Source organism: Chlorocebus sabaeus, chromosome 7 (genome assembly GCF_047675955.1).
Source record: "Chlorocebus sabaeus isolate Y175 chromosome 7, mChlSab1.0.hap1, whole genome shotgun sequence".
Taxonomy (NCBI): Eukaryota; Metazoa; Chordata; class Mammalia; order Primates; family Cercopithecidae; genus Chlorocebus; species Chlorocebus sabaeus.
Window position 1 is genome coordinate 83,928,581 of NC_132910.1, and position 20,044 is coordinate 83,948,624.

The following is a 20,044-nucleotide window of genomic DNA, read 5'->3' on the forward strand; positions in this document are numbered from 1 at the left end:
CTCGAGTAGCTGGGACTACAGGTGCATGCCACCACACCTGGCTAATTTTTTTGTATTTTTAGTAGAGATGGGGTTTCACCATGTTAGCCAGGATGGTCTCGAACTCCTGACCTCATGATTCACCTGCCTCGGCCTCCCAAAGTGCTGGGATTACAGACGTGAGCCACTGTGCCCGGTCTATATTACAGTCTTAATTACCAGTACCTCACAATGTGATTGTGGTGAAGACGGAGACATAAAGAGGAAATTAAATTAAATTTGAGATCATATGGATAGGCTAAAACCAATACGACTAGTGTCTTTATAAGAAGAGGAGACTAGAGACACATACACATACAAAAGGATGATCATGTCAAGACACAGGGGGAAGGTAGCCATTTACAAGCCAAGAGGAGAGGCCTCAGAGGAAACCAACACTACTAACACATTGATCTCAGACATCTAGCTTCCAGAAATGTGAGACAATACATTTTTATAGCTTAAGCCACCCAGTCTGTGGTATTTGCTATGATAGCCCTAGAAAAAATAAATATATACAGACACATATATATAACATATATATAAATATTAATATACATGGACATATACACTTACATATTATACATAAATATTATATAATATACCATACAGTATATGTAAAATACATATCCTTATATACAATTGAATTTTATTTTACATTTATCATCAAGAAATAGGTGATAGTTTCCTTAATATAAACATATATCACCCTTAATGTTTCACACAGTGTCTTATATACAAAGTTGGCATATTGTAGTATTTAAACATTCACTCTATGGAGCAAAACAGATAGGAGTTTTAGAAGCTTTTTTCATAACTCCTGTATAAACTTTCATGCCACAGTTAACACTTCTTAGCCTTAGTTTCTTTACCTGTCTCATAAAGATAAGGAGTGTTTGTTCCTCTTAAGTATACTATAATATTAAATGAGGATATTAATGTGGAATGCTTAACATTGATGGCAGCAGCAGGCCATCTGAAGCCACTGCTGCCATAGCAGTAGCTGCAGCAGAGAGGCATAAATGGTGGCAGCAGGAGTGGCTGCAGAAGCAGCAGTGGTGGCAGTGGGTCTCCAGTGCTCCATGTTTCTGAGGAAGCCTACTGTGCCACCCCTACCCTTGCATGGTTACGAAGGATCTGCTCCCAGGCCCAGAGCCTCTGCCATGGCCTCAACTTTGCTTCCTGCTGCATCCTGGGGGCTGAAGATGCAGGCAGGACTTGCAGGGTTGGTCCCAGGAGTGTCAGGTTTGTTTGTAAAGGGTTGGACAGGGCCGCCAAGTAAGCTCTCAGGGGCCCGGGAACTCCTGGTCTTGCCCTCACAGACTTGGAGGTGTCTGCTCTCAGTCTCTGGCTTCTGACTGCTGTAGCCACCTGCTCTGATCATGGAGTAAGTTGAGTAAAGTTGAGGCAAAGCCCACAGGTCCTGTTGCAATCCAGCTGAGTGTGCACATGCTCAAAGCAGCGCTGACACACCAGCGCCCTGACACTTTGGCCCCTTCTGGATTTTGGGCACCAACGGTCATGCGAGGTTGGTCAGGGGGTGCTGAGGGCAGCTCAGCACTGGCCTGCAAACACCCCTTGGCACAAACAGCCTGGGCACCATGAACGCAGGCAGGAGGAAGACAGGCTTCTGGGTGGAAGGGGGCGGATCCGAGGTGAAGCCTCAAGCTGAGGCTTCAAGCTGAGGAGGGTCTGAAGTCTAGGAGCCCAGCCGCCTGTCCTGCAGAACACAGTGGGAACTTGTGGTGCCCTTTCCGGGCAGGCCCATTGTTGGGAACAGGCCCCCCAAAATCTGGCCATAAACTGGCCCCAAAACTAGCCATAAACAAAATCTCTGCAGCACTGTAACATGTTTGTGATGGCCATGATGCCCACTCTGGAAGGTTGTGGATTTCCTGGAATGAGGGTAAGGAACACCTGGCCAGCCCAGGGCAGAAAACCACTTAAAGACATTCTTAAACCACCAACAACAGCGTGAGCGATCTGTGCCTTAAGGACATGCTCCTGCTGCAGATAACTAGCCCAACCCATCCCTTTAGTTTGGCCCATCCCTTTGTTTCCCATAAGGAATACTTTTAGTTCATCTATAATCGATAGAAACAATGCTTATAACTGGCTTGCTGTCAATAAATATGTGAGTAAATCTCTGTTTGGGGCTCTCAGCTCTGAAGGCGTAAGACCCCTGATTTCCCACTCCACACTTCTATATTTCTGTGTATGTGTCTTTAATCCCTCTAGCGCTGCTGGGTTAGGGTCTCCCCAGCTGAGCTGGTCTCAGCAGTCCATAGCCTACCAATAGGCCAGCACACATTTCCTCCCCTCTGAGGCCTATAAAAGTCCCAGACTCAGCCGGACTCTAGGAGATAATGAGATGGACAGCCGCGGGGAGGAGTTACCCTCTCTGCTAAGAGCTGGACACTCGTTGGGATGACCTGCCTGGCAGAGAAGAGCTACCCTCCCTTCTGAGAGCCGAAGAACTGATGTGACGACCAGCTGTAGAGAGGAACTATCCTCTCTGCTGAGAGCTGAGCACTTACTGGGACACCCTGCCTATGGAGAGGAGTTGCCTAATGTGGGTCTCCTCTGAGCTGTTGTATCCTCAATAAAGCTCTTTTTCTTGCTCAATGTCCACTTCTCTGCATATCCCATTCTTCCTAGACACAGGATAAGAATGCCAGACCTGCCAAATGGCAGGGCTAAAAGAGTTGTAACACAAACAGGAAGGAAGCATGCCTCTTGCCCACCACATTATGGGCAACAAGGAGATATGAGGGAAGGAGAGAAGAGCTGCAGCTCTTTGGGTAGCCCAGAGCTAGTAGCTCCCAGAGCCATGGCTGTGACTTCCGCTTTAGGGCTCTGTGGTTCCTGGCATCTCCAAGCTTCCAGGTGCCACACAACATTCCCCAGTGTCAGCTGTAGAAGCTGCTTATGGAACGCCTGGCCCAGTCACAGCCTCACAGGGAGCTGGCACCCATGCTCATGCCTGGAGCTGCCCACCCTCCCACAGCCAGCGTGCCTGGCTGTGCACAGTGACTGGACCCTACACTCGCTCACACACCTCTCACTGCTCTGCACCTGGCTCATCCTTAGCAAGTGTGGGATCCAGGTTGGTAGCAGGAGCTGAATGCAGCCTACCAGGCTGAGTGGGCAGAACAAGCCCAGTGGGCCAGAGGAAAATTTGGGCAAAGATGCCATTGGCCACAGATGTTTGTGGCTGGCAAGTGACATCCCAATGATCCCATAACAATCTAATACAAGGTGAAGAGTAATTGTTAGCTAGCATTACTTTACATAGTCTTTGATTCATAAATTTTAAAGTTACTCATTTGAGAAACAAATGATTTAAATATGCTCGAGCTCAATCTTCTAATAAATTTACTGCTAGATATCTTTAACTATTAAATATTTTCCAAGATTTTGTTTTTAAAATAGAATATATGGTTTCAGATTATATTTTTAACATTGGCTAGCATTTATGTATTAAACAGATATTTTGTAGAAAAGTACACATTATTTTTCTGATAATCCTGATAACCACAATCTATATGAACAAGTTTAAATTATTTTACTTCAGATGGTTTAAAATGAGCACATAGTCATTTATCATACAGAACAGATTTACAGGATTCTCATTGCTTAAAATGAAATTATTATAAGGAATGAAGCACTCTAGTACTCTTTTTCAAAACTTTCTGAGTTGACAGTAGAGAGTAACCTATGACTCCAAACCAAAGAATAGGCAGAGATCTTAAAAGATATTAAAAGAGCACCAAAGCTGCTTTTCAGCATGAGTTTCTCTCAAACTCCTGGAATACTGAACTACTTTGTACATACTAAAAGGAGGACAAAATATAAAACCTAGACTCTACCCAATGTGGAAAGTATAATAAGACATCTTAGTTAAGTTGGAAGACAAAAGCATCTCATTATAGAGATGAAATAGTTTAAAAAACAAACAAACAAACAAATTTAAACAAAAGGAATAAGACAGAAACTCACCTATTTCAATTGTGGCACTAAAGAATAGCGGGGGCAGATTCCCCCTGAGAATTCATACTACATCAAACGCTGACATGGATGGAATCACTGAATTCCCACAGAGCAGTTGAAATATTTCGAGTAAATTAACATAAAATAATTTCAGATTGGTAGTACCATTAATCACTCATGAGAAATAAATTAACCTGTAGAAACAAATCAAGTCCTATCTTTTACAAATTTGTTCAGAAAAAGTGTCAAAGAATATAATCAATACAAAATCAAATGCTACAAAATACAAAAAGACCCAAAGCAACACAAAACACAGTGAATTAAAATCAGCGAAAACAATAAGCAGCTGAAAATATCTGAAGAGAAGATTTCAGGTAACAAAATTTTCAGAAAAGAAAATTTAATATTGGCTAATATATGTTTTAAAAATTAAAATAAAAATGAGAAAGTATAAATAGAGAACTAAAAATAAGGAAGAGCAAATAAAATTTTATAATAAACCAAAAGGATATCTAGAAATGAAAAATAGAATTGTTGAAATATTTAAAACCAATGACAAAATTTATAGATTAATAGACTTAGCTGAAGAGAAAATCAGTTAACTAAAATAGATTTCTGAAAAAAAAATTTCCATAAAAAATAAAAGTTATAAAAGATGATAGTATGAAAAACAAAGATCAATAAATAGGTGGTGAGAACGTAAATTATACTCAGTGTTTGAAAAAAAGTAGAAAGGAGATTCTTAATGAATTAATTAAAGACATTCACAGATTCATAAAGCCATATAATACTAACTAGAGAATAGAAAAAGTAATTACACCTGTATCTACAATATAAAAAGACAACAACAACAAAACACTAGAAACCAAACAGAAATAATAATTAGACAACAAACTTCTCAATAGCAACAATTTAGAAAAAGTGATTTTTTTTAATTTGATAAGCCAAAACACGATTAACCCAGAATTATATTCCATAAAAACTATTTTTCAAGGGCGAAAGTAAAATAAAGACATGTTCAGACAATAAAAATCCAATTTATCAATAAAAGAAAAACTAAAGAATGCCCTCTAGTCAGAAAGAAAAAGCTCATTGATGAAAGGTCTGATGAATTGACCTGGAGAAACAAAGTAAGCCCTACCTTTAAAAAAATATGCTCAGAAAAAGATCCAAGGAACATGATTAGTGCAAAATCAAATGTCATAAAACACAAAGGGACACAAAAAGAACACAAAACACAGTAAATTAAAATCAGCAAAAACAATAAACAGCTGAAAATATCTGAAGAGAAGATATTTTAGGAAAGCCTGAAAAATATGTGAATAAAAATTGGGAATATTAACCATATAAAATTATTTACATGGTTATATTCATACAGAAAAATTATTCTCAACCATTACCTTAAAATATACATAAAAAGTAATTTTAAAAGGATTATAGTCTTGAAAGTAAAGCTGCCTGTATGAAACTATACAACTTCTAAAATCTAGAAAGTGGAGAATATAATATCTGCATCCTTGGTGTAGGGAAAGATTTCTTAGAATAGAAAATGAGTAATGCCAAAATAAAAGAAAATAAGTTAGACTTTATTAAAATTAAACTTTTTGAAAATAAAAAGACATTAAGTAATAAAAAAGATTAAAAAGACAATATATCCAAAAAATTAATCTGAATAATAAATTATTTACAGAATACATAAAGAACTCTTCAAATTTGGTAAAAGTGAAACACTTAATAAAAATGTATAAAAGACTTGAATAGAAAGTTTCTTATACAAAGTGACTATAAAAAAATATTCAACACCTTATTTATGAGGTAAATTTAAATTTAAAACATAATAAGATTTCGCCTCACCCCAACTAGAAGGTTTAATATTAAAGACTTAACATGCCAATTGGTAATTAATATATGGAATAATTGAACATCAAATACACTCTTCATGGATATGTAAAGTTATACAAACACTTTGGCAAAAAGTTTTATGGTATAAAGTACATAATTACCATAAGAAATTCCACTTCTAAATATTCATTCATGAAAAATAAAAATACACAACACAAAATACATGTATGCAATGCTCATAGCACAATGCTCAATGTTCATTATAAACAAAGGTGGAAAAAAAACAATTATTCATGAACAAGAGAATGGATAAAGATAGATGAGGTATCAATATAACGATATACTAGGCAGTAATACAAAGAAGGAATTCCTGGTGTCCACAGCTGCATGAATTGACTTGAAAATCTTTATGCTGAGCTTAAGAATCTGTACAATAAAGAAGACAATTTTATGACCCTATTCTACAATAGGCAAGTTCTGTAACAGTCAACAATAATTCATATTAATAGAAATCATATTAATGGTTGCTTGAGGTGAGAAGAGTGGGAATGATTTATAGGAAAAGAGCACAGGAGATGTTCTAAGGTGTTGAAAATTTTCTATATCTTGGTGGCTGTTATATTTGCCAAAATTATGCAAAGTAGTCACTTAAATTCATGGGTACGTTGAAAAAATAGATCTCAATAATGTATATTCAAATAATATATATTGACCAATTTTTTATGTAAGAAAAATATCTCAAATTATTTTAAAATTTAGCATTATTATTCACCATAAACAAAACTTTCAATAGTTGCTAAACAATGACTGGTAAAATTCAAAATCTGCTCAAAGATTTAAAAAAAGATCTCATGGCAAATTATGAATGATTGATTCTTTCATTATATGAACAGATATTATCTACCAAAGTTTTAAGACAAATATTACTCTTAATGATGAAATGATGAAATATTATCTTTACATAAGGATAATTTTTCACCAATACTATTTAATACTCACCAGAGGTTCTAAATTTTGAGGTAAAAGAATATGAAATAAAAAGCATAAAAATTGGAAGGGAAGATAAAAACCTATTTATTCACAGATATCAATTTTATACTAAAAACAAAAAGGAATAAACACCGGTATTAGGACTTTAGAAGTGTAATTTGTTGTATAGGAGGTTCATATACAAATATATTTCTATCTACCAATAATAAATTCCTGCATTTTAAAAAAGATAGCAGCGTAGCACTCTACCAGTGCCAGGAGCTGGACACGTACCTGATACCCCAGATTCCTCACAGCCACTACTGATTGCTGCCATCTGCAGGTACAGAACCACAGGACCCCAAGAGTGAGCTTACAAACCGGCCTTTACAGGCCCTGGGAGCTCCTTTCACTCTTCAGAGCTTCCACTGCCCTGGCTACTAAATATTTTATGTACATCAGCCTGAAAAGGACTTCTGGCTGTGCAAAGATCCCTTAAAGATTTTCCGCTTCAAGTCCCTCTCTTTGAAATCTGCCATGAGCACAAAATTATGGTAATTTTTGACCTAAGAAGATTTTAAAACCATTTAAAGTCTAAATAAAAAGATAGCATTGACAATCACAACAATATTAAGTAGCCAGAAATAAACTATATTCAAAGTTTTTGCAGGAGAATTATTACATTTTATTAAAACATGCTAAAAATTTGACAAATTGTGTTGTTCTTAGATTTAAAATGTCCGTATTTTAAAGATTGTTTAAAATATTTAATTTGATCTATGAATTCAGTACAATCCCAATTAGAATCTCAATATTTTAAAATATAACTTAAAACCAATGTAACATTAGTAGCAAAAATTGTATGGCAATGAGACCTAACATACTAGTGTACAAGAAGTTGTTGAGAGAACCTGCCCCATTAGGTATCAGAACTTATTAAAACCTACCATAAATAAGGCAACATAATTTATTATAGATATACAGTAATAGAAAATGACAAATTCAATCAATGCATATGTATAATCGTTATTAATGATGGCATGAGTATTGCAGTTGAAGAAAACAAAGAATGGCCTATTCAATAATTTATGTAGGAATAATTGTTTATTATTATGGATTGAATGTTGTGCCCTCCTCCCCCAAATTTATATGTTGAAGTCCTAATCTCCAATGTGATGATGTGTGGAGAGGAGGGTTTTGGGAGGTAATTAGGTTTAGATCAGGGTGACCACGGAACTGAATCAGCTGGAAACTTGATCTTAGATTTTCCATGCTTCAGAGCTATGAAAATAATATCTGTTTTTTAAACCATGCAGTTTATGTTATTCAGTTATAGCAATCCAAGAAGACCAATACAATTATACATTTGGAAAAAATGTAACTTTTCCTCCTTAAACTTTAAATGTTTGAAAAAATTAGTTCAAAGTGAATTGTGGATATAAATGTCAAAGGAAGACCTTAAAAAAATAGTGGGCTTTTTGAGATGAAACTATGAATTTCTTTTAGAAAACAACATGTTTAAGCAAAAAGAAAAATATTTATAATTTGTATATTAAAATGATCTGTTTATCAAAAACACTGTATGGAGTCTATAAAGATAAGCTACAAAATGAAAAAAATATATTTGCAGCTCATTACTTGCATTTAACACACACACACACAAAAAAAAAAAAACAATACAAATAAAAATAAATTTTTTTAAGGCTTTCAAATTGTTTAAGAAGGAGGAAATGACCTGTCCTTCTAGTTTTGCCACACCAATATTTCTATTTTTAGCTACCCAATTTCCCAAACAGTTTTGCTCCCAACCCTGTTTGTGACTTCTTTAATTAAGTGGTGATGTTCTTTTAACTCTAATCCTCTTTTGTGCTAGCTCTGGTAATCTAATGCTATCATATTAGAGAGGCCAAACATAAATGTCACCTCCACAAATCTTCCCTTTTAGGAGAAGCTTTTATCTTCTTGAAAATTTAACAGTTAGGGATAAATATTACAAAGTGAATCAGTTCTAATATAGACAAACATAGGGAGCAATGGGAACACTCATTCATTTATACTTGAAGTGCAAATTGGTGCAACTATTTTGAAAAATAGACTTTCCCTAGCCAAATTAAAATGTATGCATACAAAATGACTTGAATCTACTCCAAGGCATATACCCAAAGTTTTACATGTGTGTGCCAAAATACACATCCCAAAGTGTTCATAGTAGCATTGTTCATAATAACAAAAAACAAAAGAAACTAATCCACATATTCATTAAAAGGAAATGGCAATATACATATGCTATAATGTATTGGACAGCAATGGAAATTAACCACTACATGCGTTAACATAGATAAATCACACAAATTTAACATTAAATGAGCAAGTCCACAAAGAATGCATACAATACTATGGAATATTCAAAACAGGATAAATGGTTAGTTATATACAAAAGTGGCAAAACTCTAATGGAAGGTAATGGAACTATCACTGTGACATTTGATGTAATATTTACCTCTGGGGTTTTGCGGAGGACAATCAGAAAGAGCAGAGAGTTAGCGCTTACAGTACGAGTAATACTTTACTTTTTTTCACCTGACTGACCTATACATGTATACCTTTTTTAATTTTTAGAATGTAGTGATGTATTTGAACACTCTTTTGTGGGATCAGGTGTTTACTAATAAAAAAACCAAATGATTATTGATGAAAATGAATGACTCTTGATCATAGCCCTGTAGAAAACAACAAACCCTTGCCCATAAATACTTATATTAAAACACAGGAATACCATTATACATACATATATAATTTATTTATATATATTTATATAAAAGAAGTTCTGAATTCAAAATAATATGGACGATTAACCAGCCTCGGTTTCATTAAAATGTCAGAGAATTTGATCTTCATTTAATAGCATTTTGCAGAGATGAGCCACCATTTTACAGTTAAGGCTATCACTACTCAGCATGGCATTATTTTGGACAGGGAGATTGATATTTCTTGCAACAGGCTTCACGATAACCAAAGTTGTCTCACTTTACCTGTTCCTAGGGATTACAGATTCGAAATTATTAAAAAGTGGGGATTATATGATGTTATATCATGTAGTGTATGAATACAGAATTTAGACTAGTTGATTCAAGATTGTGAGCTCACATAAAAGACATAAAATTATGTACTTACCATCTCTTTAAAAAGTATGTTCTTACAATAGTCATCTGATTTCTCGTGATTAAGGAGACAATTAGTACATTTATTCTTAAAATAGTTACAGTCATTCCTGTTCATTAAATCATCTAGTGGTCTGGATGCAGCACCAAGTGGATGGGATATTGATTTCCTGGGGTTGCCATAACAAAATACCACAATCTGGATGGCTTAAGAAATATAAATGTATTGCACTTTTTACAGTTCTAGAGGCTACAAGTCTGAAGATCAAGGTGTCAGCAGGGCCTTGCTTCCTCTGAAGTTGTTAGGATTTGTTTTATGCCTCATTGGGAGCTTCTGGTGATTTTATGGCAATCTTTGTTGTTCCTTGACTTATAGGTGCATCACTCTGATCTCTGCTTTCATGTCCATGTGGGGTTCTCCCTGTCTATCCCTGTGTCCAAAGGTTTCCCTTTTAAAAAAGACAAGAGTTGTATTGGATTAGGGACCTAGGCACCACCCTAATGATCTCATTTAAACTGACTATTTCACAATATGAGGTACTTGGGGTAAAAAATCCAAGATATTTTGGGGGAATTCACAATTTAACACATAATCTATGGTTTCATATGAAATATTTTATTAGTAATTTTAAATAAATTCAAAATTCGTTTACAAATAAAATTTTGTTTTATTTTAAAATTAACTATTCAATGTTTAGTTTTAATTTTTCATGCTGATTTATAAAAGCAAAAGAAATGGGAAATTGTTTACAAAGTAATTATAGTCTTGATGAATACTGAAACACAACATCTAAAATTTTGATGATTAGCCATTGGCACAAAGTTTTTCCTCTTATATTCTTCACATAAACCTGAAAAACAGGTATACAACATTCAAAATATCAAAGAAAATTCTTCTTTGCATAAAAATTGAATGGCATCTGAATTAAATCCAAAGCTACTTTAAAGAATGTGTAAGATTCTATTAGGACCAATTAAATTTAGATTTAGGGCAAATAAAAATCTGAACAGTATAGGAATATTGTTTTTTTGGAAAGTAAAATTTGACTTTCCGAGAAAAAGTCCACATATTTAGATATACAATTATATTAATAAGCAATGGAAATGTAGCTTTGTTGAATTGTGTCCAATTGAGCAAATGTTTACTGAGTGCAAGGTATTGTTTAAAGCACTGTGGTTATAAATGTAAATAAAGATCAGAAAATTTTCCTTCACAATCTTAGACTGATATTTCAAACTTTAGTTAATGTTCTTGTTTATTCTCTTAATTGGATTAAAAATAGGAACTTATTTTATATATCAATAAGTAGCATGAAAACATGTGATAATAATAAAGATAACTACAACTTTGAAAATTTGCCATGTGCCATCCACTGTGAAATACTATATTTGAAGTATATCATTTGATCCTCACAATCACACCATGAGATTTCAGGTACTTCAGATACTCACCCTTTAAATATCAGGAAAGTGACAATTGTAGAACATAAATTATTTGTACAGTGACACATAGCTAAGATGTGAATTGGAACCCAGGCAGCCCAAATTAAAAGCCAAAGCAAGTGTCCTAAAATCTTCATATAGAAAGCCCATATGTGTAAATAACATTTCCATATTAGTCCTGAACTGCAGTTGGGAATATTAGAAAATTAGCAAATGGTAAAGAGGAGAGTTTACTTCAATAGTAAGAATCTTATCTTCCTTTTTCTCTCCACTAGCATTTATTTGTGTGTGTGTGTGTGGTTTTTTTTTTTTACTTTTTGAACTTAAAACACTAGATAAGGCTTCATATACTACTGCATGTAAATTTAAGAACAAACTATATATGTAATATAAAATAGTATATGCAAGAATTCTATTTACATAAAATTCAAGTTCTTCATCTTTAAGAAACTGGTAAGACTTTGAAATTAGTATTCAAAGAAAAAAAGTCTATCCTGCACTACTCTGAACTTCTCCATCATTTTACATTTCAATTGCTATACTTTTGTTTTTCATGCTGTTCTTCATTTACAACATACGAACTAGATTTGACTACATCTTCATCTCGTGTCCTTTTAATTTTTTTCAAAAAGCTTTTTTTTAGGCTTTGCATGTATGCTAAAATGCTGAAATTTTAGTTTTAACATCTTCCTCTAGAAAGTTGCTATAATGAAACACTAAAAATACTGTTTGACTATTTTACTTATTATCCCACAGGAATTTTCCTCCAATTGCTTTGCCCTTCAACTTCATTTTCTTTGTATATTTGTTAACATCTGCCATGATTAGCACTAGCACTGTGTTAGGTAGCCCAATAGGCCAACTAAGTTCAAGGTACCAGTAAAGACATACAACATGTCTGCAACACACCCTCTAAACCCCCAGCACACACACCCTTCTTTGAAATAAATTATATTTAGGGTACCCATAGAACTTGAGAATTCAGATTTTTTTAACAATTTGATTATAAAATCTGATGAAATGATATATAATAATCTAGTCCAGTTCATATAATACTTTCAGACTTTTTGGGTTCTCTGTATACACACACACAGACATTCACACACACTTATACACATGCAAATAAGCATAGAAGTTATTGTCTTGGGATAGATCAGAGTACTGTTGAACTGTCCTAACTTACCGAATGATTTATTTCATTTTTAACTATACATGAAGAGGATGTTTCATAATTTTTTTGTGCAAGAAAGTTATTCTGTCACATTGAGCACAAAAATGAATCAATTTTTGATCAATAAACGTGGGAGTCATGCAACTTTCCATATGACTTCATTAGACACATGCCACCCCACATGACTGCACCCCTTAAGCATTTTACGCACAATAAAATATAGGATACAGAGGCACAGGGAAGAATAGAACTTTTGGAAAAAGGGCTATGGAAGGCTCCATATGAGAGATGACATTTAAGCTGGATTTCAAAAGATGGTCAAGAAACAGACAAGCCTAAAGGAGGGACATTTTAGATAGAAATAGTAGTATGAGAAAAGATCGGTGCTGTCAAAGTCTACGGCAATTGCCTATTTTTCAGCCTATCTTCTTCTGAAACAGTATTTATAATCTATTTTCACAAAGCTGACTCCTTCTTGTCATTTCTTTCTCAGGTTTAGTATAACCTCACTCCACATTCAAGGAATATTCCCTCACAATCCAAGTAAATGTTTATCTGATCACCCAGTTTTATCAATTTTCTTTTTTCTTTTTCTTACTATTTATAGATAGGATGGCTGGGGAATCACTAAGAGAAAGTGATATTTGAGCAGAAACCTAAATGAGGTGAAATGATAAAGATAAAGCTATTGCAGAGGAATGTGCCAATCAGGGGGAGCAGTGAAAGCAAAAGCATGCATTAGCGTGGTATGTTTGTGAGCACCAAGACTGCCAACTTGGCACATGTGGTAGAGTTAGTGTGGTAGACAGTGGTAGGACATAGTGGTCAGAGGTTGGATAATGAGAGGTTTTATAAATCACTGAAAGTAGTTTGAATTACAATTGTAATATGATAAAAAGCCATACAAGAAATTTGTAATGAGATGAGGAACATATCATTTACACACATTTTTTTTTAAATGTGATATATGGGAAAATGACTATAAGATAGGCAATGTAGTTTCAGCTCAGTATATTAAAAAAAAAAGTTGTACCTATTATATAATCACAAACTCTTGGAAAAAATATGCCTCCAGAATTGCATGGTTTCTTCTAAGTAAGGAGACCACTGGTAAATTATTCTTAAAAATGTTTCAGCCATTCATGTTGACCCATCTAATATATGGATGTCCTGAATGCAGCATGAAGCAGAAAGACCAGTGAGTTGGACATCCCAGTGCTCTAGGCAAGAGAGAATGAATCCTTGGTTTTATCAGTTGAGGTTAAGTGAATAAACCTTTAGCGCCCTAAGGAGGTATGACTAACAGCTTTTCCAGGAAAATAAATATATTGCATTACCAGCTGTATCTGTATTCCTATATCTCTATTTAGTTTAGTTTTTTTTTTTTTTTTTTTTTTTTTTTTTTTTTTTTTTAACTTATTGCTATAGATAGGGTGAATCTTGAGAGCTGTATAAGTTTAGAGTAAACCAAACTTAAACAGAGTGGTAAGTTGCATTCTTTCTGCTGGGCCTACATCTGGTTCTACTTTAGAGTTCGGTGGGAATTTTTATCCTTTTAGATCAATGAAAAGCAATCAGGAAAATCCCTATATTAGACCAGGATGAGCCTTCACAGTGAAGTACAGCATACATTGAAAATACTGCTCACAAGAAGAGGGGGGCGGAGCAAGATGGCTGAATAGGAACAGCTCCAGTCTCCAACTCCCAGCGCGAGCGACACAGAAGACCGGTGATTTCTGAATTTTCAACTGAGGTACTGGGTTCATCTCACTGGGCAGTGCCAGACGATCGGTGATGGTCAGCTGCTGCAGCCCGACCAGCGAGAGCTGAAGCAGGGTGAGGCATTGCCTCACCTGGAAAGCGCAAGGGGGAAGGGAATCCCTTTTCCTAGCCAGGGGAACTGAGACACACAACACCTGGAAAATCGGGTAACTCCCACCCCAAAACTGTGCTTTAAGCAAACAGGCACACCAGGAGATCATATCCCAAACCTGGCCGGGAGGGTCCCACACCCACGGAGCCTCCCTCATTGCTAGCACAGCAGTCTGTGATCTACCGGCAAGGCAGCAGCGAGGCTGGGGGAGGGGCGCCCGCCATTGCTGAGGCTTAAGTAGGTAAACAAAGCTGCTGGGAAGCTCGAACTGGGTGGAGCTCACAGCAGCTCAAGGAAACCTGCCTGTCTCTGTAGACTCCACCTCTGGGGACAGGGCACAGTAAACAATAACAAACGCAGCAGAAACCTCTGCAGACGCAAACGACTCTGTCTGACAGCTTTGAAGAGAGCAGTGGATCTCCCAACATGGAGGTTGAGATCTCAGAAGGGACAGACTGCCTGCTCAAGTGGGTCCCTGACCCCTGAGTAGCCTAACTGGGAGACATCCCCCACTAGGGGCAGTCTGACACCCCACACCTCACAGGATGGAGTACACCCCTGAGAGGAAGCTTCCAAAGCAAGAATCAGACAGGTACACTCGCTGTTCAGAAATATTCTATCTTCTGCAGCCTCTGCTGCTGATACCCAGGCAAAGAGGGTCTGGAGTGGACCTCAAGCAATCTCCAACAGACCTACAGCTGAGAGTCCTGACTGTTAGAAGGAAAACTATCAAACAGGAAGGACACCTACACCAAAACCCCATCAGTACATCACCATCATCAAAGACCAGAGGCAGATAAAACCACAAAGATGGGGAAAAAGCAGGGCAGAAAAGCTGGGAATTCAAAAAATAAGAGCGCATCTCCCCCGGCAAAGGAGCGCAGCTCATCGCCAGCAACGGATCAAAGCTGGACGGAGAATGACTTCGACGAGATGAGAGAAGAAGGCTTCAGTCCATCAAATTTCTCAGAGCTAAAGGAGGAATTACGTACCCAGCACAAAGAAACTAAAAATCTTGGAAAAAAAGTGGAAGAATTGATGGCTAGAGTAATTAATGCAGAGAAGCTCATAAACGAAATGAAAGAGACGAAAACCATGACACGAGAAATACGTGACAAATGCACAAGCTTCAGTAACCGACTCGATCAACTGGAAGAAAGAATGTCAGCGATTGAGGATCAAATGAATGAAATGAAGCGAGAAGAGAAACCAAAAGAAAAAAGAAGAAAAAGAAATGAACAAAGCCTGCAAGAAGTATGGGATTATGTAAAAAGACCAAATCTACGTCTGATTGGGGTGCCTGAAAGTGAGGGGGAAAATGGAACCAAGTTGGAAAACACTCTTCAGGATATCATCCAGGAGAACTTCCCCAACGTAGTAGGGCAGGCCAACATTCAAATCCAGGAAATACAGAGAACGCCACAAAGATGCTCCTCGAGGAGAGCAACTCCAAGACACACAATTGCCAGATTCACCAAAGTTGAAATGAAGGAAAAAATCTTAAGGGCAGCCAGAGAGAAAGGTCGGGTTACCCACAAAGGGAAGCCCATCAGACTAACAGCAGATCTCTCGGCAGAAACTCTTCAAGCCAGAAGAGAGTGGGGGCCAATATTCAACATTCTTAAAGAAAAGAATTTTAAACCCAGAATTTTATATCCAGCCAAACTAAGTTTCATAAGTGAAGGAGAAATAAAATCCTTTACAGATAAGCAAATGCTTAGAGATTTTGTCACCACTAGGCCTGCCTTACAAGAGACCCTGAAGGAAGCACTAAACATGGAAAGGAACAACCGGTACCAGCCATTGCAAAAACATGCCAAAATGTAAAGACCATCAAGGTTAGGAAGAAACTGCATCAACTAACGAGCAAAATAACCAGTTAATATCATAATGGCAGGATCAAGTTCACACATAACAATCTTAACCTTAAATGTAAATGGACTAAATGCTCCAATGAAAAGACACAGACTGGAAAACTGGATAAAGAGTCAAGACACATCAGTCTGCTGTATTCAGGAGACCGATCCCACACGCACAGACATACATAGGCTCAAAATAAAGGGATGGAGGAAGATTTACCAAGCGAATGGAGAACAAAAAAAAGCAGGGGTTGCAATACTAGTCTCTGATAAAACAGACTTTAAACCATCAAAGATCAAAAGAGACAAAGAAGGCCATTACATAATGGTAAAGGGATCAATTCAACAGGAAGAGCTAACTATCCTAAATATATATGCACCCAATACAGGAGCACCCAGATTCATAAAGCAAGTCCTTAGAGACTTACAAAGAGACTTAGACTCCCATACAATAATAATGGGAGACTTCAACACTCCACTGTCAACATTAGACAGATCAACGAGACAGAAAGTTAACAAGGATATCCAGGAATTGAACTCATCTCTGCAGCAAGCAGACCTAATAGACATCTATAGAACTCTCCACCCCAAATCAACAGAATATACATTCTTCTCAGCACCACATCGTACTTACTCCAAAATTGACCACGTAATTGGAAGTAAAGCACTCCTCAGCAAATGTACAAGAACAGAAATTATAACAAACTGTCTCTCAGACCACAGTGCAATCAAACTAGAACTCAGGACTAAGAAACTCAATCAAAACCGCTCAACTACATGGAAACTGAACAACCTGCTCCTGAATGACTACTGGGTACATAACGAAATGAAGGCAGAAATAAAGATGTTCTTTGAAACCAATGAGAACAAAGATACAACATACCAGAATCTCTGGGACACATTTAAAGCAGTGTGTAGAGGGAAATTTATAGCACTAAATGCCCACAAGAGAAAGCAGGACAGATCTAAAATTGACACTCTAACATCGCAATTTAAAGAACTAGAGAAGCAAGAGCAAACACATTCGAAAGCTAGCAGAAGGCAAGAAATAACTAAGATCAGAGCAGAACTGAAGGAGATAGAGACACAAAAAACCCTCCAAAAAATCAATGAATCCAGGAGTTGGTTTTTTGAAAAGATCAACAAAATGGACAGACCACTAGCAAGACTAATAAAGAAGAAAAGAGAGAAGAATCAAATCGACGCAATTAAAAATGATAAAGGGGATATCACCACCGACCCCACAGAAATACAAACTACCATCAGAGAATACTATAAACACCTCTACGCAAATAAACTGGAAAATCTAGAAGAAATGGATAATTTCCTGGACACTTACACTCTTCCAAGACTAAACCAGGAAGAAGTTGAATCCCTGAATAGACCAATAGTAGGCTCTGAAATTGAGGCAATAATTAATAGCCTACCAACCAAAAAAAGTCCAGGACCAGATGGATTCACAGCTGAATTCTACCAGAGGTACAAGGAGGAGCTGGTACCATTCCTTCTGAAACTATTCCAATCAATAGAAAAAGAGGGAATCCTCCCTAACTCATTTTATGAGGCCAACATCATCCTGATACCAAAGCCTGGCAGAGACACAACAAAAAAAGAGAATTTTAGACCAATATCCCTGATGAACATCGATGCAAAAATCCTCAATAAAATACTGGCAAACCGGATTCAGCAACACATCAAAAAGCTTATCCACCATGATCAAGTGGACTTCATCCCTGGGATGCAAGGCTGGTTCAACATTCGCAAATCAATAAACATAATCCAGCATATAAACAGAACCAAAGACAAGAACCACATCATTATCTCAATAGATGCAGAAAAGGCTTTTGACAAAATTCAACAGCCCTTCATGCTAAAAACGCTCAATAAACTCGGTATTGATGGAACGTACCTCAAAATAATAAGAGCTATTTATGACAAACCCACAGCCAATATCATACTGAATGGGCAAAAACTGGAAAAATTCCCTTTGAAAACTGGCACAAGACAGGGATGCCCTCTCTCACCACTCCTATTCAACATAGTGTTGGAAGTTCTGGCTAGGGCAATCAGGCAAGAGAAAGAAATCAAGGGGATTCAGTTAGGAAAAGAAGAAGTCAAATTGTCCCTCTTTGCAGGTGACATGATTGTATATTTAGAAAACCCCATTGTCTCAGCCCAAAATCTCCTTAAGCTGATAAGCAACTTCAGCAAAGTCTCAGGATACAAAATTAATGTGCAAAAATCACAAGCATTCTTATACACCAGTAACAGTCAAACAGAGAGCCAAATCAGGAATGAACTTCCATTCACAATTGCTTCAAAGAGAATAAAATACCTAGGAATCCAACTTACAAGGGATGTAAAGGACCTCTTCAAGGAGAACTACAAACCACTGCTCAGTGAAATCAAAGAGGACACAAACAAATGGAAGAACATACCATGCTCATGGATAGGAAGAATCAATATCGTGAAAATGGCCATACTGCCCAAGGTAATTTATAGATTCAATGCCATCCCCATCAAGCTACCAATGAGCTTCTTCACAGAATTGGAAAAAACTGCTTTAAAGTTCATATGGAACCAAAAAAGAGCCCGCATCTCCAAGACAATCCTAAGTCAAAAGAACAAAGCTGGAGGCATCACGCTACCTGACTTCAAACTATACTACAAGGCTACAGTAACCAAAACAGCATGGTACTGGTACCAAAACAGAGATATAGACCAATGGAACAGAACAGAGTCCTCAGAAATAATACCACACATCTACAGCCATCTGATCTTTGACAAACCTGAGAGAAACAAGAAATGGGGAAAGGATTCCCTATTTAATAAATGGTGCTGGGAAAATTGGCTAGCCATAAGTAGAAAGCTGAAACTGGATCCTTTCCTTACTCCTTATACGAAAATTAATTCAAGATGGATTAGAGACTTAAATGTTAGACCTAATACCATAAAAATCCTAGAGGAAAACCTAGGTAGTACCATTCAGGACATAGGCATGGGCAAAGACTTCATGTCTAAAACACCAAAAGCAACGGCAGCAAAAGCCAAAATTGACAAATGGGATCTCATTAAACTAAAGAGCTTCTGCACAGCAAAAGAAACTACCATCAGAGTGAACAGGCAACCTACAGAATGGGAGAAAATTTTTGCAATCTACTCATCTGACAAAGGGCTAATATCTAGAACCTACAAAGAACTCAAACAAATTTACAAGAAAAAAACAAACAACCCCATCCAAAAGTGGGCAAAGGATATGAACAGACATTTCTCAAAAGAAGACATTCATACAGCCAACAGACACATGAAAAAATGCTCATCATCACTGGCCATCAGAGAAATGCAAATCAAAACCACAATGAGATACCATCTCACACCAGTTAGAATGGCAATCATTCAAAAGTCAGGAAACAACAGGTGCTGGAGAGGATGTGGAGAAATAGGAACACTTTTACACTGTTGGTGGGATTGTAAACTAGTTCAACCATTATGGAAAACAGTATGGCGATTCCTCAAGGATCTAGAACTAGATGTACCATATGACCCAGCCATCCCATTACTGGGTATATACCCAAAGGATTATAAATTATGCTGCTATAAAGACACATGCACACGTATGTTTATTGCAGCACTATTCACAATAGCAAAGACTTGGAATCAACCCAAATGTCCATCAGTGACAGATTGGATTAAGAAAATGTGGCACATATACACCATG

The 20,044-nt window shown here is 36.7% G+C and overlaps 1 pseudogene; it reads left to right on the plus strand.

The window, feature by feature from the left end:
* The first annotated feature begins 1,467 nt into the window (after positions 1-1,467).
* LOC140712130 (R3H domain-containing protein 2-like) overlaps positions 1,468-20,044 on the plus strand; it is a 177,644-nt pseudogene continuing 159,067 nt past the window's right edge.